A 26,988-nucleotide genomic window follows, 5' to 3' on the forward strand; every position below is an offset into this window, starting at 1 on the left:
CCAAGGGGAAGTTGTGTGTGAGGTGGGACTTTGGGGACACCAATGTAAGGTGGGAGTCAACTCTGGGGACAATGATGTAAGGTAGGACTTTCGGGATGCTGATGTAAGGTGGGACTCCGGGGATACTGATGTAAGGTGGGACTCGGGGGACACTAACATAAGGTGGGGCTCTGGGGACACTGATGTAAGAAGGGACTCTGAGGACACTGATGCAAGGTAGGACTTTAGGGACGCTAATGTAAGATGGCACATCTGGGGACACTGATGTAAGGTTGGACTTTGGGGGACGCTAATGTAAGGTGGGGCTCTGGGGACACTGATGTAAGATTGGACTCTGGGGACACTGATGTAAGGTGGGACTTTGGGGACGCTGATGAAAGGTGGGACTACGGGGACACTAATGTAAGGTGGGACTTTGGGGACGCTGATGTAAGGTGGGACTTTGGGGGCACTGATGTAAGGTGGGACTACAGGGACACTGATGTAAGGTGGGACTACAGGGACACTGATGTAAGGTGGGACTTTGGGGACGCTGATGTAAGGTTGGACTTTGGGGGCACTGATGTAAGGTGGGACTTTGGGGACGCTGATGTAAGGTTGGACTCTGGGGACACTGATGTAAGGTGGGACTTTGGGGACGTTGATGAAAGGTGGGACTACGGGGACACTAATGTAAGGTGGGACTTTGGGGACGCTGATGAAAGGTGGGACTTTGGGGGCACTGATGTAAGGTGGGACTTTGGGGACGCTGATGTAAGGTGGGACTTTGGGGACGCTGATGTAAGGTGGGACTTTGGGGACGCTGATGTAAGGTGGGACTTTGGGGGCGCTGATGTAAGGTGGGACTTTGGGGGCGCTGATGTAAGGTGGGACTACGGGGACACTGATGTAAGGTGGGACTACGGGGACACTGATGTAAGGTGGGACTTTGGGGACGCTGATGTAAGGTTGGACTTTGGGGGCACTGATGTAAGGTAGGACTACGAGGACACTAATGTAAGGTGGGACTTTGGGGACGCTGATGTAAGGTGGGACTTTGGGGGCGCTTATGTAAGGTGGGACTACGGGGACACTGATGTAAGGTGGGACTACGGGGACACTAATGTAAGGTGGGACTACGGGGACACTAATGTAAGGTGGGACTTTGGGGACGCTGATGTAAGGTGGGACTTTGGGGGCGCTTATGTAAGGTGGGACTACGGGGACACTGATGTAAGGTGGGACTACGGGGACACTGATGCAAGGTGGGACTACGGGGACACTGATGTAAGGTGGGACTACGGGGACACTAATGTAAGGTGGGACTACGGGGACACTAATGTAAGGTGGGACTTTGGGGACGCTGATGTAAGGTGGGACTTTGGGGGCGCTTATGTAAGGTGGGACTACGGGGACACTGATGTAAGGTGGGACTACGGGGACACTGATGTAAGGTGGGACTACGGGGACACTAATGTAAGGTGGGACTTTGAGGGTGCTGATTTAAGGTGGGACTATGGGGATACTGATGTGCAATAGGATTCTAGGGACACTGATGTAAGGTGGGACTCTGGGGACACTGGTGTAAGGAGGGAATCTGGGCACCCTGATGCATAGGAAAATGCTGAAGACACTGATGTGAAAATGGCGCTCATCCTAACTCCATATGTTGTTTTGTTTGTTACTTACTCCGCACCCCTGCACTCTATACATGGTGCTGTAAATAGACCTAACCAAGGTGTTCATTGTCTAAACATTTGTTGGTTTTAATGAAGTTATTCCCTAAGGTAGGCTCAGTAAGACAAGAAAAATCCTTTTTGTGTGCAAAACATGTAATGGAAATGTTTAATTTAGAAATGTAAGCCTGCAAGACTATGTATGTTATTTTTCTGTTCTGTCCCCAGGTGCCCTAGGTCTTTCATAATCCTAGTCTTGCTCACACTTTGTCATGCTGTGTTGTTTTTAATTGTATCAGGTATCAGATATCATACAAAGTGCTTAAAGTAATTGCTCACTCTGGACAAAAAAAAAACTAAAAGTCAGCAATTACAAATCCTGTAGCTTCTGACTTTTAAGAAAAGGGCATGTACCTGTCCATGAATCCTCTAGCAAGTGTATCATTCATCTTTAGTCAGAGCTGCAGTTTGTTTTAATCTACAAACACCCCTTACTTGCATAGGCAGGTCTTTGGTGAAGGTGAACTATCCTTCTAAGTCCAAAAAAAACATACATGTCAAATACATATAGAAGTGCTATTATGTATATACAATAAAACCTTGGTTTGAGATTAACTTGGTTTGAGAGCGTTTTGTAAGACAAGCAGCATTCTTTAATACATTTTGGCCCAGATTCAAGAAGCTATTGCGCCCGCGCAACCATAGGTTGCGCGGCGCAATAGCTGTTTTGCTCCCGCGTAGCGAATGCCCCTGATTCAGGAACATCGCTACGCGGACTGCAGCCTAGGATATGACAGACATAAGCCTCCTTATGCCTTCATATCTCAGGCTGCATTCTTGCGTTGGCCGCTAGGGGGCGCGGCCATTGTGATCGGCGTATAGTATGCAAATTGCATACTACCACGATTCACAAAAGTTGCGCGGGCCCTGCCCACGCAAGGTACGGAGTTTCCGTACGGCGACTTTAGCGCAAGGTTGCTCCTGCTATAGCAGGGGCAGCCAATGCTAAAGTATAGCCGCCCTTCCCGCTCGTGAAATTTAAATTTCACGTCGTTTACGTAAGTGATTCGTGAATGGCGCTGGACGCTATTCACGTTCACTTAGAAGCAAATGACGTCCTTGCGACGTCATTTGCCGCAATGCACGTCGGGAAAGTTTCCCGACGGAGCATGGGCTGTTCGCTCGGCGCGGGAGCGCGCCTAATTTAAATGATTCCCGCCCCCGGCGGGATCATTTACATTAGGCGCCCTTACGCCGGGCTATTTAGCATATCGCCCGCGCAATTTACGGAGCTACTGCTCCGTGAATCGCGGGCATATCAAAATATTTGCGTGGGCGCAGAGCAAAAATCGTTGCTCTTTGCCCACGCAAATATTGCGCGGATCTAGCTGAATCTGGCCCTTTGACTTTATATAGCGATGTCTTCATATAAGAGTAGAGTCATGACACAACTGAGTATAAGAGAGAAGAGAGGCGCCTCTAAGTGTAGCAATATGGTTACATTTAATGAAGGTACAACATTTAGCAACTCACATGGTTGATGATTAAAACAAACACATTTAAAGCGGTAGTTCACCCCCCCGACACGATTTTACCATCGAGACAGGCATTGTAGCGCGAGCTACAGTATGCCTGTTCCGATTTTTTTAACCCCGGACTCACCTTGTAATCGGAGATCGTATTTTTCGGCTCCCGCGGGGAATGGGCGTGCCTATGGAGAGGGAGGATGATTGACGGCCGGCCCTGGCACGTCACTCTCCCCGAAGACAGCCGGAGTAGGTCTCGGCTCTTCACGGCGCCTGCGCACAGGCTATGTGCACGCGTCGTGAAGACCAAGCCTATTTCGGCTATTTCCGGAGAAGCGTGACACGCCAGAGCCGGCCGTCAATCATCCTCCGTCTCCATAGGCACGCCCATTCCCCGGTATCTTCGATCTAGGCGTACAAGGTGAGTACGGGAGTAAAAAATTCGGGACAGGCATACTGTAGCTCGCGCTACAATGCCTGATTTTATGGTAAAAGAAAAAAAATAATTTTTTTTTCGTCGATAGGGTGAACCCCCGCTTTAAGTATGCAGGGATCTGGGGAAAAAGCTGTCCACATAGACCGTCCTGCGCACCACTATTGACGTCGTCCCTTCCACACTGTTTTCCATGAGCGGTTCAAGCCTTCGCTTTCAGATCGCTCTATTGCGGGGTAGTCTTTCTGGTAACGATTGCAGACTGACAGCGGAGAGAGTCGACGGTGCTGGTAATTTGGTCTATGTGGACCGCTTTACCCCGGATTCCTCCATACTTAGATGTGCCTCTTTTAATCATCAACCATGTGAGTTGCTTAAAGCGGTGGTTCCCCCTAAAACTAATTTCTAACAATAGATTCGTAAGACCCGTTACACTGCGGGTAGGCTGGCATTTTTTTTTTTTTTTTCGTACATACCGAGATCTCCCCGTCTCGTCCCTAGGCGGTGGGCGGAACTAGTTGATTGACGTTCCTCGGAGGGGCGCGTACGTGACGTCACGACTTTCCGAAAGAAGCCGAACGTCGCTGCGCATGCGTCGTATAGAGTCGGCTCTATACGGCGCATGCGCAGCGACGTTCGGCTTCTTTCGGAAAGTCGTGACGTCACGTACGCGCCCCTCCGAGGAACGTCAATCAACTAGGAACGCCCACCGACAAGGAACGAGACGGGGAGATATCGGTATGTACTAAAAAAAAAAAAAAAAAAAAAAGCCAGCCTACCCGCAGTGTAACGGGTCTTACGAATCTATTGTTAGCAATGTGTTTTAGGGGGAACCACCCCTTTAATGTTGTACCTTCATTAATTATAACCATATTGCTACACTTAGAGGCGCCTCTCTTCTTTTTTATACTCTGTAGCTCCTGCTGGATTTTGCTTCTAATCCCCTTTTGGAGGTTTCCATTTGTGGATGGACATTTTATGGTTACACAACCTATAACATTGCTATATTCTTTTTATATGGACTATAAACTGATGGACTTATGAATAAATTGTTGTGGAACGGAACCTTTGAGGTTCCATTGTTTCTTATGGGGAAATTTTCTTTGATATACAAGTGGTTTGGATCACAAGCATGCTTCCAGAACAATTTATGCTCGCAATCCAAAGTTTTACTGTAAATAGAAATAAGTGCCCTTTCGTGTCAATAATTGATGTGAATGAGTTCATCAAAATGCAAAGATATTAATATAGGCAGTTGCTGTAAACAATCCACTCCAATCCAACCACTGTGTGTCACTAGAGATGGCCTGCCGCTTCTCCAGGCAGTCGTTTCGCGGCGAACTTTGGTCGTTCGCGGTCCGCCAAACCGTCGGACATCTGGCGGTCCGCAATGTTACATGGGTAAGAACTTTGACCTATGACACATCCATCAGGTGGTGCAGGACAGCCAATTGAGACATTTCAGCACATGGACATACCCCCTACCTTATAAATATACCTGATCTGGTCTAATTTTTGTCTGTGTAGGGACAGGGTGCTGTTTGGAGCAGGGACAGCGTTTAGCGTCACAAATCGCTACCTAACAGGTCCACAAAAGTCCTTTCAAGCACTGGTATAGGTGTGCTACTTGCTCTAGTATATAGGTGTCTAATACATTCATATACTTTTTGTCAGTGTAGGGAGAGGGTGGCGTTTCCAGCAGGGACAGACTTTAGCAACACAAATCGCTACCTAAAAGGTCCACAAAAGTCCTATTAAGCACTGTTAGGCCCCGTACACACGACCGGATCTATCCGCTGGGATCTATCCGCGGATCAGTTCCAGCGGATAGATCCGGTAGTGTGTAGGCCCGAGCGGACAATTTTCGGTGGACATTTGTACAGCCGACGGATTCCCAGCGGATAAAAATTTCTTAGTATGCTAAGAAATCTATCCGCTGGAATCCTGTCCCTCGGACTTATCCGGTCGTCTGTACAGACTCACCGGATAAGTCCGTCCGATTCCCATCCCTCGCATGCGTCGGAATGATTCGACGCATGCGTGGAAGAATTTACCTTCCAGCGTCGCGCACGTCGCCGCGTCATGGTCTCGGCGACGGCGCGGACACGTCGCGACACGTCGGATGTTTTCCGCGCGGATTTTGATCTGATGGTGTGTACAAGCCATCAGATCAAAATCCGGAGGAAAAATGTCCGATGTAAACGGTCCGGCGGACCGTTTCCATCGGATAACCCCTCGTCTGTACGAGGCCTTATAGGTGTGCTACTTGCTGTGCACTGCATTATATAGGTGTAATATACACTTATAATATACATTCGAATATAGAAAGCATATTATAGTGGATTTGTATTGTGCAGCATTGTGACTGGCGGTGTATTTGGTTACTGCTGGATTTTTGCCTCTTTCTCTGCGTTTCCTCTGCTACACACATTAAAAAAAAATCCTGAAAAAAAAGTTTCATAACTGGTGAAATAAACCAGTGCCCCCCCAAAACGACACATACAGTATACTGCGCTTATCTAAAGACTTTTGTCACAGGGTCATTTAAAAAATGACAGGCAGAGGAAGAGACAGGCCCTTCCGTAGGGGTGGTAGGGGTAGGGCAGGAGCACCAGGCCGGAGCCAAAGTGGAAAGTGGCACAATGTTCGTTCGATTACGTCAAAGGATGCACCAGACTTGGTTGGGTGGCTCGCCACCAACACCACCACCATATACCCTCCGCTTGAGTCACAGGAATTATTTTCCGATACATCAGAAGACATTTCGGATGCGCAGCCATTTTTGGCATTGGATCAGGAAGAGGAGGTAGCAATAGCCGGCACTCAGCAGTCTGACGACGGTACTCAGATCAGCCCAAGGAGGTTGGTGCCCGCTGTTGCTGCCTACTCCGAGATCTCTCATGTTAGTGATGGGGAAGGTGATGTCAATAATGACGTGTCTACAGACGTCACGTGGGTGCCCACAAGAGAAGAAGAGGAGGGAAGTTCAGAGGGAGAGATGGACCAACAGATAGGGAGGAGAAGCAGGCCGAACTTACATTGCACAGGAGGGACAAACCAGACTCCTAATGTATCAGGAGCGAGCCATCAACCATGTACGGTCACATCTGGCGCTCCCAGGATGCCGGCCCTTGGCTCCGCAGTGTGGGCTTTTTTTAAAGTGTCCACTGCAGACAATAGTGTTGCCATCTGCAGCTTTTGCAGTCAACGCATAAGTCGCGGTAAGCCCAACACTTACCTAGGGACGACCGCCTTAAGAAGGCACCTGGCCTCCCATCACGAGCCCAGTGGGAGCAACGCCATCAGAACCCACAAAGCCACACTCCAGGCTCTCACCGTCCAGCCTCTTCTCCTTCTCCTTCCCCTCTATGCTCACAATTGTCCTCCACTCCACCTTCCATCATGCCTTCCTCAAAAAGCCAGGCTTCCGTGGCCCAAATGTTTGATTGTAAAAAAAAGATGACGCCGGATAACCCTCTTGCCCAAAGGTTGACCGCTGGCTTGTCGGAACTGATAGCCCGCCAACTACTGCCATATAAACTGGTGGAGGCCTTTCGAAAATTTGTGGCCATTGGAACACCACAATGGAAGGTGCCAGGAAGGAACATTTTTCACAGAAGGGCATCCCAGAGCTACAGTATATGGCCATGTTCAGCGGCAAGTGAATGTATCTCTGGCACACAGTGTCGGTGCCAAGATACATCTGACCACAGACACGTGGTCTAGCAAACACGGGCAGGGAGGGTATATAACTTTCACTGCCCACTGGGTGAACCTTCTGACGGCCGTCAAGCATGTAACCCGTGGCACCCATGTAGATTTGGTTTTACCGCCATGGATTACATGCAGGCCTGCCTCTTCTTCTCCTCCTCCTCCTCCTCCTACTCCATCCTCCCTCTCCTCCTCGGCTGACGTCTCTTCCGCTGCGCCGCCCATGATCCCCAGAACCTATTCGACATGCCAGGTGAGACGTTGCCATGCTGTGCTGTGTCTATTGTGCCTGGAAGACAAGAGCCACACTGGTCCTGCACTCCTTTCAGCTTTGCGTTCACAGGCAGATCAGTGGCTAACACAGCTCAATTTGACAGTTGGTAAAGTGGTGGGCGCCAACGGTGCCAATCTGCTGAGCGCGCTGAAACAGGGCAAAATTACACACGTGCCATGCATGGCACACGTCCTGAAATAGGGCGTGCAGCGATTCGTTGCCAAATACCCTGGGCTCCAGGACATCTTGCGGCAGGCCAGGAAAATCTTGGCCCATTTCAGAAGATCGTACACGGCCATGGCTCGCCTTGCTGAGATTCAGCGATGATACAACCTGCCCGTCAGACGTCTTATTTGTGACTGCCCGACGCGATGGAACTCAACATTGTATATGCTTGATAGGCTGCTCCAGCAGAAACATGCAGTTAACGACTACCTGTACGAATTGCGGCAGGACAGGTTCTGGGGAGCTTGGTTTTTTTGCACCGCGCCAGTGGCTGCTTATGTGCGACTCATGCAGACTTCTACGGCCATTTGATGTGATCACCAAACTGGTCAGTCGCAGCTAGGGCGCCATCAGTGACATCGTACCTTACGCCTTCTTTCTGGAGCGTGCATTGCGTTGTGTCATTGATCAAGACATCGAGGAGCAGGAAGATGAGGAAGTCGCAATGCTGGATGAATTCCCAGGGGGGGCTACTCCACCTGAGACAAGTCAACAACGGGAGTCTGAAGAGGAGTCAGAGGAGGATGGTGCAAGAAGAGCATGCTTTAAACCTTTCTGGGATCCCTGGTGTTGTCTGTAGATGGGGGGAGGAGAACAAGGACGACATTATCCTAGATGATGAGCAGGAGCCAGGCCAGTACAGCGCTTCTAGTTTAGTGCAAATGGGGGCCTTCATGCTCCATTGTTTTATGAGGGACCACTGTATAAAAAGCATAAAGGGCAAGGACCACTACTGGGTGGCAACGTACTTAGACCCCGGTACAAACAAAACATGGCGGAAATGTTACCACCATCACAGAGGGCTATCAGAATGCAGCACTTCCGGGCCTTGCTTCGAGAAATGCTGCATTCTACTTTTGCGTCCGCTGGCAGAGGAATTTCCACTCACAGAGAAACAGTTTTGGGTACCAATGCAACAGCGCCTGCAAGAAGAGGGCGGTTTGAAGATGTCTTAGTCACTAATGATATGAGATCATTCTTTCAGCCGACCCATCGACAGCTGTCCTCCGTATCCAGCTTTAGGGAACGCCTAGACCGACAGGTGTCTGACTACATCAGGTTAACGGCCGATGTGGACGCACTGAGAAGTGATGAACCCCTGGACTACTGGGTGGGCAGGCTTGACCTCTGGACAGAGCTTGCACAATTTGCAATGGAACTGTTGGCTTGCCCCTCATCCAGTGTCCTGTCCGAAAGGACGTTCAGCGCAGCCTAGCTCACAACGGTGTTGACTACCTCACATTTATAAAAATGAATGAAGCATGGATCTCAGAGAAATTCAACACATGTGACCAGTAGACCATGTTTCATTAAAATTCTGGTGAACGCCTGTGGGCTAATTTTTTGGGCCTGTAACGGCCGACACTTACTTCTGTATCCGTTGAATGCCTAATGTACCACCAGCCACAGAATACAAAGTTGTTTGCTGTCCGGTGAACGCCTGTGGCCGTGCGTTAATTTTTGGGGCCTGTAATGGCCGACACTTACTTCTGTATCCGTTGAATGCTGAATGTACCACCAGCCACAGAATACAAAGGTGTTTGTTTTTCCGGTGAACGCCTGTGGCCGTGAGCTAATTTTTGGGGCCTATAATGGCCGACACTTACTTTTGTATACGTTGAATGCCTAATGTACCACCAGCCATGGATACAAAGTTGTTTGCTGTCCGGTGAACGCCTGTGGCTGTGCGCTAATTTTTGGGGCCTGTAATGGCCGACACTTACTTCTGTATCCGTTGAATGCCTAATGTACCACCAGCCATGGAATACAAAGTTGTTTGCTGTCCGGTGAACGCCTGTGGCCGTGCGCTAATTTCTGGGGCCTGTAATGGCCGACAGTTACTTCTGTATCCGTTGAATGCCTAATGTACCACCAGCCACAGAATACAAAGTTGTTTGCTGTCCGGTGAACGCCTGTGGCTGTGCGCAAATTTTTGGGGCCTGTAATGGCCGACACTTACTTCTGTATCCGTTGAATGCCTAATGTACCACCAGCCACGGAATACAAAGTTGTTTGCTGTCCGGTGAACGCCTGTGGCCGTGCGCTAATTTCTGGGGCCTGTAATGGCCGACAGTTACTTCTGTATCCGTTGAATGCCTAATGTACCACCAGCCACAGAAAATAAAGTTGTTTGCCGTCTGGTGAACGCCTGTGGCCGTGCGCTAATTTTTGGGGTATGTAATGGGCGGCACTTACTTCTGTATCCGGTGAATGTCTATTGTACCACCAGCCACGGAATACAAAGTTGTTTGCTGTCAGGTGAACGCCTGTGGGATTATTTTTCCCCTAGTGGCCTAAATACATCTCTACATGGTAAGGTTGATATGATGTAGAGAACCCCCAAACTCCTGTTGCTAGGCGTAACGCCTAGGGTCCCTTACTGATAATCACCTGCATGTAGTGGTGTATTGGGATATTGACCTTTAAACGCTAAGCCTTGGTCGCATGTTGCAATGCGTCCATTCTTAGTAGCTCAACACCTTTCTTTATGTGACACAGAGATGATGTATAGATCCCCCAAACTCCTGTTGCGAGGAGTGATGCCTGGGGCCTAATACTGAGTTGTCGCATAGAGAATTGCATTGAATTTTTTGCTAACCGCAGTTGTGGTTCACGCCGTTCACCAGTGCTGTTACAATACCTAATGTACCACCAGCCACAGAATACAAGGTTGTTTGCTGTCAGGTGAACGCCTGTGGGATTATTTTTAGGGCCTGTAATGGCCGACACTTACTTCTGTATCCGGTGAATGGCTTAATGTACCTCCAGCCACAGAATACCAAAGTTGTTTGCTGTCAGGTGAATGCCTGTCGGCTAATTTTTGGGGCTTGTAATGGCCGGCACTTACTTATGTATCCAGTTTTTCACTTAATACTTCTGGTAGGTCAGTGTCCAAGTTGTGGGACTATTTGTGCACAGCTAGTAAGTATTTTGTGGCTGAAAATATGACCTGACGGTTTTTAATATTCGCCTGCCATTAAAGTCAATGGGGCCTGCCGCAAACTTGCGGTTCGTGGACATTTGCGATCGTTCGCGGTTAGCGTTCGTAAACCGTCCTGTCGGATGTTCGTCCATCACTATGTGTCACCACCACTGCCACAACTAACCTCATAACAGATGAATAACCTCCAGATTATGAGAGGTTAAACAGTAGATGAGCACTCCTCCTGGAATCACAGCATCATCTAGCTCTCCACTCGGCAGCTCTTTTTCTAGTATCTTAGGGATCCAGCACATCCTCATCAAGAGCTTTCTCAAGTCAAGAGAGAAAGAACCATGACCCAACCATTTTCTCAGAATGAAGAGCGGTTGAATTGGAGTGGATTGTTCACAGCACTTGTCTATCTTTGATGGACTCATTCACATTAATGTCATTTACTTTTGTGACGCACAAGGGCATTTTTTTTCTATTTATATGCTTATAAATCTGCACTTTAGTGCTTTGTATATTTGAAAAAAAAATTTGTGTGGGAATTTAGTTAATCTAATTTAGTTGATCATGAATTGGATACAGAGCACGCTTTTTATCATTTATGATATATTTAAAGAGAAAGTCCAGCTCCACACGGGCAAATTATTTGTTATGGGTATTGTTAATATTGTTAATGTTTACATATTGTTTGTATTGCTTAACCACTTGCCCTCCGGAAAGTTTTACCCCAGAGTATTTTTTTGCCATTTACCACTGCGCTACTTGAACTGCCAATTGAGTGGGCAACACTGTGCACAAATTAAATTTAGATATATATTTTTTTCACACAGAGCTTTATTTTAGTAGTATTTGATCACCACTGCGTTTTTTATTTTTTTATTATATAAATGATAAAAGACTAAACATTTTGAAACAAAAACCCAAATCTTTCTTACTTCTATTATATAACAAATTCAATTAAATAAATTAAGAAAAAAACAAACTTCTTCGTAAATTTAGGCCAAAATGTATTCTGCTGGTATCTTAGGTAAAAAAAAAAAAAAAAATCACAATAAGTGTATATTAACCACTTCAGCCCCGGACCATATTGCTGGTCAAAGACCAGAGCACTTTTTGCGATTCGGCACTGCGTCGCTTTAACTGACAATTGCGCGGTCGTGCGACGCGGCTCCCAAACAAAATTGGCGTCCTTTTTTTCCCACAAATAGAGCTTTCTTTTGGTGGTATTTGATCACCTCTGCGGTTTTTAGTTTTTGCGCTATAAACAAAAATAGAGCGTCAATTTAAAAAAAAAATGAATATTTTTTACTTTTTGCTGTAATAAATATCCCCCAAGAATATATAAAAAAACATTTTTTTTCCTCAGTTTAGGCCGTTACATATTCTTCTACATATTTGTCGTAAAAAAAAAAGTCTCAATAAGCATTTATTGATTGGTTTGCGCAAAAGTTATAGCGTTTACAAAATAGGGGTAGTTTTATGGCATTTTTTTTTCTACTAGTAATGGCGGCGATCAGTGATTTTTTTTCGGTACTGCGACATTATGGCGGACACTTTGGACACTTTTGACACATTTTTGGGACCATTGGCATTTTTATAGCGATCAGTGCTATAAAAATGCATTGGATTACTATAAAAATGCCACTGGCAGGAAAGGGGTTAACACTAGGGGGCGGGGAAGGGGTTAAGTATGTTCCCTGGGTGTGTTCTAACTGAATGGGGGGTGGACTCACTAGGGGAAATGACCGATCTTCTGTTCATACATTGTATGAACAGACGGTCAGGCATTTCTCCCCTGACAGGACCGGGAGCTGTGTGTTTACACACACAGCTCCCGGTCCTCGCTCTCTAACGCGGGAGTCGGGGGCGCGCCCCTATTGGCTGCTCAGCGAGATGACGTATAGCTACGTGATCTCGCCCAGCAGAGCCGACCTGCCACCGTATAACTGTGGCGGCTGGTCGGCAAGCAGTTAAAGGAGTTCTCCAAGCTAAAACTTTTAACCCCCGCTGTGCCCGGGCTGTAAAACTATACAAAATAAACTTTCACTTACCTGCCTACGATCCCCCGTTGTTCCGATATCGCCGTCCCGTTCTCCGGTCCCGGTCTCTTCCACTTCCTGCGGGTCGGTGACTCACAGTGCGCTCAGCCTATCAGCGGCCGCAGCAATGTCCCGTCGCGGCCGCTGATAGGCTGAGCGCACTGTGAGTCACCGACCCGCAGGAAGTGGAAGAGACCGGGACCGGAGAACGGGACGGCGATATCGGAACAACGGGGGATCGTAGGCAGGTAAGTGAAAGTTTATTTTGTATAGTTTTACAGCCCGGGCACAGCGGGGGTTAAAAGTTTTAGCTTGGAGAACTCCTTTAATTGGTTTGTGTGAAAGTTAAATCATCTACAAACTATGGTGTATACAGTGGTATATCTCACAAAAGATTATTAGCCGGATTCAGGTAGAGCGGCGCTTCTTTTTACCTGGGTAGCGCAGGTCATTTACGCCACGCCGCCACAAGTTAGAGAGGCAAGTGCTGTATTCACAAAGCACTTGCGTCCTAAGTTACGGCGGCGTAGCGTAAATAGGCCGTCATTAGCGTGCCTAATTCAAATGTGGAAGAGGTGGGCGTGCTTTATGCAAATGATTTGTGACCCGACGTGATTGACGTTTTTTACGAACGGCGCATGCGCCGTCTGTGGACATATCCTAGTGCGCATGCTCCAAATTACGCCGCAAAGGCTTATTGGTTTCGACGTGAACGTAAATTACGCCCAGCCCCATTCACGGACGACTTACGCAAACGACGTAAAAATTTCAAAATTCGATGCGGGACCGACGACCATACTTAACATTGGCTAGGCCAGCTTTTTGTTGGACTAACTTTACGCCTGAAAACGTCTTAAGTAAACGGCGTATCTTTACTGCGACGGGCAAGCGTACGTTCGTGAATAGGCGTATCTCGCTGATTTACGCATTCTAGGCGTAAATCAGCGTACATGCCCCTAGCGTCCGGCGTAAATAGACAGCTAAGATACGACGGCGTAAGAAGACTTACGCCGCTCGTATCTTAGCTAGATTTAAGTGTATCTCAATTTGAGAATACACTTAAATTTACGACGGCGCAGATTCAGAGTTACGACGGCGTATCTACTGATACGCCGGCGTAACTCTCTCTGAATCTTGCTATATATATTTGGACACAGGCACAATTTTATTTTTTTTCAGGTATTTTTCCAAAACAAAATATTCAAACTATAGTTATATAATGTACAGTATTTCACAAAAGTGAGTACACCCCTCACATTTATGCAAATATTTTATTATATCTTTTCATGTGACAACACTAAAGATATTACACTTTGCTACAATGTAAAGTAGTGAGTTTACAGCTTGTATAACAGTGTAAATTTGCTGTCCCCTCAAAATAACTCAACACACAGCCATTAATGAGGTTTCGCCTAGGGTGTCAAAAATCCTTGCATCAGCCCTGGTCTTGCCTACAGTCAAGCATGGTGATGGGAGTGTCATGGTCTGGGGCTGCATGAGAGCTGCCAACACTGGGGAGCTACAGTTCATTAAGGGAACCATAAATGCCAACCTGTACTGTGACATACCGAAGCACAGCATGATCACCTCCGTTCAGAGACTGGGCAGGATTCTAACATGATAACGACCCCAAACATACCTTCAAGATGGCCACTAACTTGCTAAAGAAGCTGAGAGTTAAGGGATGGACTGGCCAAGCATGTCTCCAGACCTAAACCCTATTGAGCATCTGTGGGGCACCCTCAAACGGCAGGTGGAGGAGCGCAAGGTCTCTAACATCCTCCAACTCCGTGATGTCGTCATGGAGGACTGGAAGAGGACTCCAGTGGCAACCTGTGAAGCTCTTGTGAACTCCATGCCCAAGAGGGTGAAGGCAGTGCTGTAAAATAATGGTGGCCACACAAAATATTGACACTTTGGGCCCAATTTGGACATTTTCACTTAGGGGTGTACTCACTTTTGTTGCCAGCGGTTTAAACATTAATGGTTGTGTGTTGAGTTACTTTGAGGGGACAGCAAATTTACACTGTTATACAAGCTGTACATTCACTACTTTACATTGTAGCAAAGTGCCATTTCTTCAGTGTTGTCACATGAAAAGATATAATAAAATATTTACAAAAATGTGAGGGGTGTACACATAGATATTGAAACTATACTGTAATGATGGTGACCAGGAAGCAATAAAATTGCTCAAAACCAGAAAACGCCTTTGTCCCAATTGGTTTCAGAGCAACAAAGCGCAATTCTCACGCCACACATCTTATACACCTTTTTAATCAACTTTTAAAGGTAGATGTCCTGGGCTCTGACACCCATTGGGATCCATCTGATGCCTGGAACCTCACCCAGCTCAGCCTCTCACTGAGAGGCTGAGAGCCTGAGCCCACCACTCAAGTGAGCATGGGGGGAGGAGCAGAGCAAATAAAGCCACCAACTCTCTGCTCACAAAGCACTGAGAACTGAGTGATCAGCAATAGAGCCAGTGCAATCAATTCAAAAAGCTGTGGCCAGGTAATATATGACAAACTACAGGCAGTAACAATACGAATAGCCACGCCCCCTGCAACTTTTTTATCTTATTGTAATGGTACAACCTACATAAGAGTGGCATCTCTTCTCTGAATTTAGGAGCAGTGCAGAATTGTTGCCACACCATCACATGATGCTGCATTATGAGGAAATTACTGGCGGGATCAACAGGTATTTGTGGGAATTTTGCAGGGGGACTAAGGCTGGCCATACAAGGGTAGCAGGAAATAAATTTGCACGATTCCCGCATCAACACAGACAGTACTGACAGGGGAATCAGCAATTCTCCCAGCAGGAGGGGGGGGGATGCCAATCCGGCAGGCTGTTTGTACCCAAGTTAATTTGATCGATCAACTTGTTACATTCAGCCTGCTCACTAATGGTTCGGATCTCAGCCATGGAGGAAAGTGTAATGCCGTGTACACACGGTCAGATTTTCCGTCGGAAAAACCTTGGATGGTTCAACAAAAGGATTACCTCATAAATGGAATTTTAAGGGCAATATAATAAATTCAAAAAAGTTATATAAAAATATATTTATTACAAAAATAATAATAGAAAAAAGACATAATATAAATCACACAAAAATTTTGAAAAAAATAAAAACATAGAAATGCATGAGCATATACACCACAATAACAATGACTGCAAAGGAACCCCCAAGGAGAAAACATGTGAGTTCCTGGAGATGTCAAGCTGTTAATTCCGACGCGTTTCGAAAGTGTGAATTATAATATAATCTTCTTCAGGGACTGCAGCATCTCTGAATTTGCAGAATACAGTTGTCAGTGGAATACATTAATAGTGTATTGCAACATTATTTCCCATCAAGGTCTCAAATGTGGCTTGAACATTTCAGCGCCAACATTGGCGTCTGGTATAATTTTTCACCATTTTTGTGTGATTTATATTATGTGTCTTTTTTCTATGATTTTTGTAATAAATATATTTTTATATAACTTTTTTGAATTTATTATATTGCCCTTAAAATCCCATTTTTTTTAGGTAATCCTTTTGTTGATTCATTAGGGATGGTGGCAATATACATGCCAGTCCATGAGAGTCTAGTTTATTTCTATAAACCTTGGATGGTTTTTCCTATTCTTCTGTCTGTAACTCCACACAGTAATGCGAGGCTTTCTCCCTGGTGTGGAGAAAGCCTCTTGAGGGGGCGAGCAGGAGTGTCAGGACGCCCACTAACACACAGCTCCTTTCTCTATCTACAAAGTAGAGAGCGTCCTGACTCTCCTGCTCGCCCCCTCCCCCCTCAAAAGGCTTTCTCCACACCAGGGAGAAAGCCTTGCATTACTGTGTGTAGTTAAAGACAGAAGAACAGGAAGTGAGGATTTCTCAGAAGAAATAAGGACATTTAAAAGCAAAATCGAAGGATGAGGTAAGTGAAGGAGGACTGCACTAAGGTAAAGGAAGCTATTTAGGGATTTTTTTTCTTCCCTTTACAACCCCTTTAACATTCAATGTGTTCTCCTGAAAGAGTCTATTGAGGTAGACTGGACACCTCCAGTATGCATGCCAACAACACCCCCCAAGGTGAGGAGCTAATCTTTCCTTATGGAAGAATTATCTGAAGACAATGTAACCACTGAAAATCTGTCCTGAGGCACACATTCATACATTCCTTTGTGTCCTTTTATACTGAGTACTTTGGATTAAGCTTTACACTTGTCTCTGCTGTTTAAAGGACATTTATTTTGTTTTGCACATATTTATTTGTTATGTTCAGGACTAAAAATGTTAGATTCCATATCAATATCTCATATATACCATGTAGAGTCAGCAGGTGGAGCTCTAGAGTCAATTCAATACAGGTGTTTTGCCATTCTTTTTTTTCTACTTCTCAGTTTACAACACACATTGCTGAATAAGTCAGAGGATACACACATTGGCCCGGATTCACATACAGCGGTGCATAGTTATACGCTACGCCGATGTAGCGCACAGCAGCGAGCACAGTATTCACAAAGCACAAATCTACGCTGGGTTCCCTCGGCGTAACTCGTCGTAAGTGGCAGTGGGCATGAGCCATGCTAATGAGGCGTGACCCCATGTAAATGATGGGCCGAGCGTCATCAAGATACGAATAACGAACAGCGCATGCGCCGGCTCATGGACGTATCCCAGAGCGCATGCTCAGAATCACATCAGAACGAACGCCTGAGGCCTCGTACACACGAGGGGACATGTCCGATGAAAACGGTCCACAGACTGTTTTCATCGGACATGTCCGCTCGGAGATTTCGGTCTGATGGTTGTACACACCATCAAACCAAAATCCGCGCAGACAGGATACGCGGTGACGTGGCCGCGCCATCGCCGCGACGATGACGCAGTGACGTGCGCGACCCTGGAAGGTCAATGCTTCCACGCATGCGTCGAATCACTTCGACACATGCGAGGGCTTTCGGCCGAGCGGACATGTCCGGTGAGTCGTACAGACGACCGAACATGTCCGACGGACAGGCTTCCAGCGGACATGTTTGTTAGCATGCTAAGGCCTCGTACACACGACCAAACATGTCTGCTGAAACTGGTCCGCGGACCAGTTTCCGCGGACATGTTCGGTCGTGTGTACGGCCGACCGGACAATTTTCTGGCGGATCGGACAGGTTTCCAGCGGACAAATGTTTCTTAGCATGCTAAGAAACATGTCCACTGGAAGCCTGTCCGTCGGACATGTTCGGTCGTCTGTATGACTCACCGGACATGTCCGCTCGGCCGAAAGCCCCCGCGCGGATTTTGGTTTGATGGTGTGTACAACCATCAGACCGAAATCTCCGAGCGGACATGTCCGATGAAAACGGTCCGCGGACCGTTTTCATCGGACATGTCCCCTCGTGTGTACGAGGCCTCAGAAACATTTGTCCGCTGGAAACCTGTCCGATCCGCCGGAAAATTGTCCGGTCGGCCGTACACACGACCGAACATGTCCGCGGACCAGTTTCAGCAGACATGTTCGGTCGTGCGTACAAGGCCTAAGATACGTCGCATCACTGCCTACGACGTGAACGTAACCTACGCCCAGCCCTATTCACTTACTATGTAAACAACGTAAAAAACGACGGCTGTGTTCCCTGGTGCAGCCATTTGCATTGAGGCTGCTGACTTATACCTGCTACATGAGTCGTAACTTTACGCCGGACGTACGACTTACGTAAACCGCGTATAATAATGCGCCGGGCGCAAGTACGTTCGTGAATCGGCGTATCTTACTCATTTGCATATTCGAATCGTAAATCAATGGGAGCGCCCCTTGCGGCCAGCGTAAATATGCGCCCACGATACGACGGCGTAGGAAACGTACGTCGGTCGGATGAAGCCTATTTACAGGCGTATCTTGCTTTCAGAGTCAGGCGCATCGAGACGACGGCGCATATGTGCACTTACGCGGCGTATCTCGAGATACGTCGGCGTAAGTGCTACGTGAATCCGGGCCCCTGGTTCTGTATAGAGAGAGCCCCATTGTACATTTATTAATATCTCAATGACGATGTAGAAGATATAACACGTCTGCAGGTCATCAAAAAAATTACATTTAAAAAAGGAGGAGTGTGTGCAAAGTGCTAACGGCTTAAAATTGAACTTTCCTCCCTTTCCCTGAATTCCACATCAGCTGCATCGTTGTATGTGTAGCATCCTTCTATTAGGGTGCTAGGATGCTAGGAAAATTTAGCAAGATCTTGGGGAACAGATGCCAACAGCGCATGCACAAGATGAAGCGCATGACAGTATCACGGACATTTTCAAAATGGCAGCGCAGGAACGAAGACCCAGGCTGCACAGAGGCAGGACCAAAAAAAGTAATTGTTTGTGTCTCCATTAGGAAGATTTCGCTTTACTTCCTGCTGTAAAGTTCCTAGTGTTATTTTTTTCTTTATCTAAGAATTTGTTTAAACACCAGGGGCATTGCGTGCATTACATTTACCATACCGATAGACTGATAAGGAAATTACATATTTCCTTATTATTATTGGCTCACCAATATCTAACAATGAATCCAGAACCTGGTTAAGGGGCCATATAAAGACATGAAGATGGTTTTACCTTAACGGACCTAAATAGGAATGTCATTGTAAACTGACCAAGCCCACCAAGTCCTTTTAGGAAATATGTGCTATCTTTCTTAAAAGGTGATATCACTTTCCATTTTCTATTGATCATTACTTACTCACTAGTCCTGTATATAACACAGCCACATTTTAAATAAACTAGTCCAGTGGCATCTCTAGGGGTGCGGGGGGTGCTACAGGGATAACACCATCCCGAGGGTGAGGAAAGCCCTGGCTGATTTTGGAAGTTTTTTTTTCAGCTGGAAAGCAACTTCCAGCACCACAGGTGTTCTCCTCCTCTCTGTCTCTCACTACGGTGCTGCTGCTTGATCCTGTCAAGATCCATTCTCCACCCGGCCGCGCGGCTGCACCCTGTCCTCTACTCTCCAGCTGCCACCCCGGGTGCTCCATGTGTGGGCGGAGGGAGGGGGTGTCGGCTTGCAATGGGAGGGGAATGTCCTCTGCAGTGTTGTGACAGGTGGGGGGGCCTGTACTGATAAAGTGGGTAGTTTGTACTGGGGGGCTGTACTCAGGGCCAGATTAAGAACATCATGGGCCTGGTGCTGAGGATTTTGGTGGGGCCTTTTAGGCTGCATTCACACCTCCGCGACAAGTAACGCCGCGTACGCGGCGTATTTTGCCCGGAATAGTGTAACTTTTTTTTTACAAATCCTTCCTATTGCTTTGTATGGCCGAACGCCAATGCCACCTGAAAAAAAGGGTCCGGGACTTTTTTTCATGCCGCAGGTGTACGGCGTCTATGAGATGTGAACCATCTCATAGACAGCAATGGGAATTCTCCCCTCCAGCGGCACGAGCGGCCGGCGTCGGGCGTTTTGTCGCGGAGGTGTGAATGGGGTGTAATAAATAATAAATAAATGCGTGGGAATGACATGAACGCAGCCCAGCCAAGGCAAGTGACCAAAGGCACAGAACCCAGAAGGAAGACCGGGTGAAGATGGAAGTGTCCAGGCCCCGCCTGATTCATCGCAGCACTGGAGGGCTCAGTCTGAAAATGTAAGTGTACACTAATGTGCTAATATGCTGTGCATACTTGTACGTTGTGGCATAACCTACCCCAGGGCCTCTAAAAAGTAGTAATGTCAGGAAAGTTTACTACCGCTTTATTATCACAAGATCCCAGGAGCCTCTCATGGGGTCCCCTACTGACCCGGTGGACGGTGGCCCTTGGGCAGTGCCTAAGTGCACAGTTGCCAACATTTAAAAAATATTTTCAGGGCCACTTTTTTATATAAGTGCTATATTTAGAGTAGCTGAGATCCCCTGATGTTCCTCTATACATCATAGTAGTAATCACAAAATTAAATGAGTACTAATAATGGGGCAGAACAAATATGAGAACTGAGATTTCCTTTAGTTGAACTAACAAAAGTGGGTCCATTCTAGAGCTGGTAACATTGAGGATATTCAGTATAATTTTAAAGAACTGTTTTTGTGGGTAAGCGACATAGGGGAGGAGTATGGACGGTATATAAGTGGGAAGTATGTGCAGATGAGGGAGAGGAATGTGGAGGGTCTAACAGTGGGCACTATGTAGAGGAGAGGAGTACAAAGGGTACGGAAAAAAGCACTATGTACAGGAGAGGAGTGTGAAGGGTATGACAATGGGCAGTATGTACAGGAAGAGTGAGGGGGTATGACAGAGGGTAGTACGTACCAGAGAGAAGTGTGGAGGGTATGATGGGGCAGTATGTACAGGAGAGGAGTGTGGAGGGTATGACAGTGGGCAGTATGTACAGGAGAGGAATGTAGACGGTATGATAGTGGGCTCTATGTATAGGAGAGGAGTGTGGAGGGTATGACAGTGAACACTATGTATAGGAGAGGAGTGTGGAGGGTATGACAGTGGGCACTATGTATAGGAGAGGAGTGTGGAGGGTATGACAATGAGCAGTATGTACAGGAGAGGAGTGTGGAGGGTGCGACAGTGGGCACTAAGTACAGGAGAGAAGTGTATGACAGCAGGCACTATGTACAGGAGAGGAGTGTGAAGGGTATGACAGTGGGTGCTATGTATAGGAGAGGAGTGTGTAGGGTATGACAGTGGGCACTATGTACAGGAGAGAAGTGTGGAGAGTATGACAGTGGGCACTATGTACAGGAGAGGAGTGTGGAGAGTATGACAGTGAGCACTATGTACAGGAGTGGAAGGATATTTAGGGACTGAGTAGTGGTTAAGCGGGTCATACATGGATTGAAATTACGCCAATTATGCAGAGACCAGCCATAGTCAATCTATGTATGGGCTAGCTGGTTTTACACAAGTCAATCTATTAATCAACTTGAGTACAACCAGCCTGTTTTTTTTCTTAAAACAATCAGTGCTGCCAGCTAAAGTTAGCAACACTGATCATTGTACGCACTGGCAGAACACAATAACACTGCAGGAGTGATTTCCCCATCCACAGGTCAGCAGGTGAGAGGGTGTGTGGGGACAGGCTGGGAGAGATACTAGTCAGTGGCTGGGTAGGCACCGGTAGTATCAGAGCCAGATACACACAGGTTACATACGCCACGATCGTTAGAGCGAGAACAATAATTCTAGTACTAGACCTCCTCTGTAACTCTAAACATGTAACCTAAAAAAATGTAAAGCATCGCTTAGGATACCAAAAAAAATTGTGCTAACTTAACTAACTAACTGTTTTTTTAATGAATGAAACATTTTTTTCCAAAAAAACATGTTTGAAAAATTGCTGCGCAAATACCGTGCTAGAGCTGCACAATTAATCGTTAAAACAATCGTGATCTCGATTCAACCCCCCTGACGATCTTCAATGCAGAGTTTGCTGATTCTTTCATATAACAAGTGGAGAGACTTTCAGCTGTCAAAAGAAAATATCTGGGCAGTCTGCCAAGTTTTTAACAGGAAACATTGTAACTGACACTTCCTTCTTAGATCAAAGGGATATACTTCTGTGTGTAAAGAACAAATCTGGGCAGTCTGCGAAGTTTGTAAACAAAATGAAACATTGTAACTAACTAACATTGTAACTAAATTTAACCACTTAAAGTCCAACACTTGTTTCTTAAGTTAGAAAGCAATATTATTTGCTAGAAAATTACTTGGAACCGCCAAACCTTATATATATTTTAGCAGAGACTCTAGGGAATACAATGGCTATTGCTGCAATATGTTATGTCACACTGCATTTTCCCACTTCAATGAATAATAAAAAACATAAAAACCAAACAGTGAAGTTAGCTCATTTTTTTTGTTTTGTTTTGTTTTAATGTGAAAAAGGAAAATTTATTATCATACTTACCGTAATTTTCCTTTCCTGATGGACTCCATGGCAGCCTACGTGTGGGTTAATCCCGCCTCCTCTCCAATGTGATAGGACCCCATACCCATAAAAGTTAACTCACCAATAGACTCAGTGTTCCGTAACTATCCCGACTCCATAATTTCAGGGTGGGAACTCCGTCTGCCATGGAGTCCATCAGGAAAGGAAAATTACGGTAAGTATGATAATAAATTTTCCTTTTTCCTGACTGACTCCATGGCAGCCTACGTGTGGGAAATAACTAGCCAAACACACGGGTGGGTATGCTGAACAGAAATATATTTAATTTGTCCCGTCAGCCGACAAGACTGATAAACCAAAATTTACAGAAGACAGTGCTGCAGGTTCAACACAGTAATGGGACATAAAGGTGTTTATAGAAGACCAAGAGGCCGCTCTACAAATAACGTCTGGCGCCACATGACGGGCTGCTGCCCAGGAAGCTGCCATCCCTCTCGTGGAGTGAGCTGTTACCGCCTGCGGAGGAGCCAAGCCCTTTGCACAATAAGCCTGTTGTATCGTCTGGACGATCCAGGATGCGATTGTTCTTGAAGATGCCTTTTTCCCTTTGTTCTTGCCTGAATGCAGGATGAACAGGTGATCAGAACGTCTGAATGTAGATGTAACTTGAAGATATTCAGTGAGTATCTTGCCCATATCCAGAGGGTGAGTCTCATCAGAATCTGGGTTTTTAAAGGTAGGGAGAACTACTTCCTGATTCTCATGGAAAACCGATGAGACCTTCGGTTTGGAGCCCAGCATAGGTATCAGAACCACTCTGTCTGGAAAAAAGGTGAGAAATGGCTCCTTGTGACCCAGAAAACCGATCTCGGACACTCTCTTGGTCGAGGTGATGGCTACCAAAAAGGCTACTTTGGCTGAAAAGTTCTTCAACGAGGACGGGGAGGGCCCCGACATACTAAGTCCATTCAAAAAGTCAAGTACTAACGGGAGATCCCATTTGGGGAATCTTGGCTTCCTCAGAGGTCTCAATCTTGAGGCTCCATGAAAAAACTGTTTGATTAGTGGATGGGTTGCCCAAGGAATTCCAGAGAAGGCTGAAAGTGCTGAGATTTGAACTCTTAGTGAGCTTACAGACAGGGGTAGGTCTAGCCCTGATTGAAGAAAGCTTAGGATGTTTTGGATTTCTGGGTTCTTGAAGGAACTGCCCGCGGTTAAAGAAAATTCCACAAATTTAGCCCATATTCTACCGTACACTTTATTTGTGCTTCCTTTTCTTGAGCTCATAAGGGTAGAGATCACCCGAGAGGCGCAGCCAAGGGATTCTAGCCTTTCCCTTTCAAGAACCAGACCGCTAGTTTCATTTGAGCCGGACAGGGATGGAGGAGCGTCCCCTGGGAGAGAAGGTCTGGTCTGCATGGTATTAGAATTGGGTCCTGAAGACTCAGATGGACTAGAAGAGGGAACCATGGCCTGTTCGGCCAGAATGGAGCCACCATTGTAATTTCTACTTCTTCCGCAAGAAGTCTCTTCAGGAATTTCAGAATTATTGGGATCGGGGGAAAGGCGTACGCCCTCTGAAACCACCACCGATCCGTTAAGGCATCCGTCCCGATTGCCTGGCTGTAGTAACCCCTTGTGTAGAATTTTTTTAATTTGGCATTGTTCGGAGAAGCAAAGAGATCCACTTGGGGATTGACTCCCAGGGACAAGATCCAACGGAAGGACTGATCGTGGAGAGACCATTCGTTGACGTCCACCTGAGTTCGTGACAGGAAATCCGCCTGGGAGTTCTGAATGCCTGGAATGAAAACAGCCGTCAGGTTGACCAGGTTCACTTGGGCCCATTTCATAATGGGCTCTACTTCCTGGAGAAGGGATGAGCTCCGAGTCCCGCCTTGTCTCTTGACATATGATACTGCTGTGGTGTTGTCCATCCTTAGAATTACTGACTTTCCCTTCAGCAGTTGTGAAAAGGACTGTAGGGCACACCAGGCCGCTCGAAGCTCCAGGGTGTTCGAGCCTGGATTGTGGAGGCGAGCGTCCCACCTGCCTTGCGCCATGCTTGTGCCGCATAAGGCCCCCCAACCGGAGCCACTGGCATCTGTCGTCACTGTGACCCACGAAACTGGAGCGATGGAGTGACAATTCAGCAGATTCTTCGGTTGAAGCCACCAGAAGAGGCTGCCCCTCATTGACGTTGAAATGTGGATCCGCTGACTCATGCTCCCTGATTTCCACTGCCTGAGAAAGCCGGATTGGAAGGGACGTAGCCTCCAAAGCGCCCATTTCACCATTGGTGTTGTGGATACCATTGTCCCAATGATCCTTAAGCATTGATGAGCTCTTAGGTGGCGAGTACTCAAGGCCCGGGAAATCCTCCCCTGAATTACCGGAATCTTCTCTACTGGTAGGGAGATGGTCTTCCTTACCGTGTCGAATTGAGCTCCCAGATAGGTTAGACACTGAGTTGGCTCTAGATGGCTTTTTGCCAGGTTCAGGAGCCACCCGAATTCGGACAAGGTCGAGATGACCTGATCTCTCTGTGCCAGGAGAAGGGTTTTGTCTTGGGACAAGACCAGGAGATCGTCCAGATAATGGTACAAACGAATGTTCTTCAGCCTGATGAGGGCTACCAGTGCCAAAAGAACTTTGGTGAAGACCCGTGGGGATGTTGTTAGGCCAAAGGGTAGACATATGAATTGAAGATGTTCCTGGTTGACATAGAACCTGAGGAACTTGTGTAGCTCTGCTGCTACTGGGACGTGGAAATAGGCATCCTTTAGGTCCACAGAAATCATCCAGTCGCCCGGTTGTATTGCTTGTTGGATGGTTGATAAAGTTTCCATCTTGAACTTTTTGTGTGTTATAAATTTGTTCAGGTACGTTAAGTCTATGACTGGACGCCAGGTACCGTTCTTCTTCTGTACTAAGAAGAGAGGGGAGTACACCCCAAGAAACTGTTCGTCTTTTGGGACATGTACCACTGCCCCTTGAATTTTCAGGAGGTGAATGTAATCTAGAAGGACCTGTCTCTGTTCCAGTGACCCTGGAAGAAGGGTGGAGATGAACTTTGGACAGGGAGGACTGGAAAAGGACCATGTGTGTCCTGAGGTCACGGTCTTGATGACCCAAAAGTCCTTGATTGAGGCCGCCCAGACGTGCCGATAAAGGAGTAGACGAGCTCCAACACGATCCGCTTGGGCGGGCGTTGTCTCAAAAAGATTTCCCTTTGTCGCGTCCAGTTGACGCTTGAGTAGTTGGAGTAGGTTTGCGGTAGGAGCCTCTACCTCTGCTCCAATTCCTTCTGTAGTTTCCGCCAGGTCTGTAAGCGCGAGCTTCCCTAGCGCGATCCGGGCTGTATCGCCGAAATTGGGGTGTTTTTCTTCCTGTCTGGCGCTTGTCCTGAGGAAGGAAACCCGACTTGCCCCCCGTGGCTTTGGAGATGGCATCATCCAGCTTGTTACCAAACAGGGTTGACCCTTCGAAGGGAATCTTGCACCAGTTCTGCTTCGATGATGGGTCAGCAACCCAGGGGCGTAGCCAGAGGGCCCGTTTCGCGGTCACAGAAGAAAGCATAATCCTAGCCAACAGGCGGATTAAGTCAACGGAGGCTTCACCCAGGAATGCGACCGCCAGTTTTAGCTCTGCCGTGGCTGAGTTCTTAGCTAGTTCTTCAGAGACGCCTTTGAGGAAAGAATCAACGTTTTCCGTCCAGGCTTCCATGGCCTTTGATAATGCCGCTAAAGCTAGAGCCGGTTTGCACGCTGTGCCCGCTAGGCCATAAATTCTTCTGAGGTCCTGGTCCATTCTTCTGTCCAGGCCATCTTTGAAAGAGACGGAGTCAGCAATAGGTAAAGTGACGTGTTTAGCAAGTCTCGTTACCGCCGCATCTACTAGAGGAACATTCTCCAAATGTTTGCCCTCCTCCTGTTTGAAGGGATAGAGCCTTGATGCTTTGTTAGCCATGGAAGATTTCTTGTCCACCTTGCTCCATTCCTCTTCAAAGATACCCTTCAGTTCAGACAGAAACGGGAACGTAGGGCGTTCTTTTCCCAAGCGCTTAAAATATTTTTTCTGCTTGGCTGGAGAAGCGGGTTGTTCCTCCCATAAGAGAGCCTCCTTAATTGCTTTGACGAGTGGCGTCACCTGCGCGAAGTCATATTCTAAGCCTTCTTCATCACTCTCTAGGTCACCCTCAGGAAAAGCCGGAGTGGAGGCTTGAGGCCGTGAAGGACCTGGATCCTCTGGGATCTCCAAGTTTGGGGAAACAGACCCGTCAGTGTTGGTCTGAATCTGCGTGTGGGGCCTGTTCTCTCTTAGAGTTC

This window comes from Rana temporaria, chromosome 4, assembly GCF_905171775.1.
Source record: "Rana temporaria chromosome 4, aRanTem1.1, whole genome shotgun sequence".
Lineage (NCBI taxonomy): Eukaryota > Metazoa > Chordata > Amphibia > Anura > Ranidae > Rana > Rana temporaria.